Source organism: Arachis stenosperma, chromosome 6 (genome assembly GCF_014773155.1).
Source record: "Arachis stenosperma cultivar V10309 chromosome 6, arast.V10309.gnm1.PFL2, whole genome shotgun sequence".
NCBI classification, from domain to species: Eukaryota; Viridiplantae; Streptophyta; class Magnoliopsida; order Fabales; family Fabaceae; genus Arachis; species Arachis stenosperma.
Genome location: NC_080382.1, coordinates 102,919,423 through 102,920,894, shown reverse-complemented (window position 1 = coordinate 102,920,894; position 1,472 = coordinate 102,919,423). Strand labels below are relative to the sequence as shown.

The 1,472-nt window shown below is 42.1% G+C and overlaps 1 non-coding gene across 1 annotated transcript; it reads right to left on the bottom strand.

Annotated features, from left to right (window-relative positions):
• Positions 1-435: 435 nt before the first annotated feature.
• Positions 436-539, bottom strand: LOC130937438 (small nucleolar RNA R71). Its single transcript, XR_009068658.1, has one exon. It is a non-coding gene; the product is annotated as a small nucleolar RNA R71 (small nucleolar RNA).
• Between the last annotated feature and the right edge of the window lie 933 nt (positions 540-1,472).

Here is a 1,472-nt window from a genome sequence, read left to right as displayed (position 1 = left end):
TAAACAGAAATCTTCAAAGAAGAAGAACACATGGCAGCCGAAAACAACAACAATGCCAACAATGCAAGGAAGGTGCTGGGTGACTTTACTGCACCTACTCCCGACTTCTATGGGAGAAGCATCTCTATCCCTGCCATTGGAGCAAACAACTTTGAGCTTAAGCCTCAATTAGTTTCTCTAATGCAACAGAATTGCAAGTTTCATGGACTTCCATTGGAAGATCCTCATCAGTTTTTGGCTGAGTTCTTGCAAATCTGTGACACTGTCAAGACTAATGGGGTTAACCCTGAGGTCTACAGACTTATGCTATTCCCTTTTGCTGTAAGAGACAGAGCTACGACATGGTTGGACTCACAACCTAAAGAAAGTCTGGACTCATGGGAAAAGCTAGTCAATGCCTTCTTGGCAAAGTTCTTTCCACCTCAAAAATTGAGTAAGCTTAGAGTGGAAGTCCAAACCTTCAGACAGAAGGATGGAGAATCCCTCTATGAAGCTTAGGAAAGATACAAACAATTGATCAGAAAATGTCCTTCTGGCATGCTTTCTGAATGGAGCATCATAGGTATTTTCTATGATGGTCTCTCTGAACTATCCAAGATGTCTTTGGATAGTTCTGCTGGAGGATCTCTTCATCTGAAGAAGACGCCTACAGAAGCTCAAGAACTAATTGAAATGGTTGCAAATAACCAATTCATGTACACTTCTGAAAGGAATCCTGTGAACAATGGGACTAATCAGAAGAAAGGAGTTCTTGAGATTGATACTCTGAATGCCATTCTGGCTCAGAACAAGATATTGACTCAACAAGTCAATTTGATTTCTCAAAGTCTGTCTGGAATGCAAAATGCACCAAGCAGTACTAAGGATGCTTCATCTGAAGAAGAAGCTTATGATCCTGAGAACCCTTCAACGGAAGAGGTGAATTACATGGGAGAACCCTATGGAAACATCTATAATTCTTCATGGAGAAATCACCCAAATCTCTCATGGAAGGATCAACAGAGACCTCAACAAGGTTTCAACAACAATAATGGTGGAAGAAACAGGTTTAGCAATGGCAAGCCTTTTCCATCATCTTCTCAGCAACAGACAGAGAATTCTAAGCAGAACCACTCTGACTTAGCAACCATGGTCTCTGATCTAATCAAAACCACTCAAAGTTTCATGACTGAAACAAGGTCCTCCATTAGGAATTTGGAGGCACAAGTGGGACAGCTAAGCAAGAAAATTACTGAACTCCCTCCTAGTACTCTTCCAAGCACTACAGAAGAAAATCCAAAAGGAGAGTGCAAGGCCATCAACATGGCCGAATTTGGAGAGGAAGGAGAGGAAGTGAACGCCACTGAGGAAGACCTCAATGGGCGTGCATTAGCCTCCAATGAGTTCCCTAATGAGGAACCATGGAAATCTGAGGCTCAAAATGAGACCATAGAGATTCCATTGGACTTACTTCTGCCTTTCATGAGCTCTGA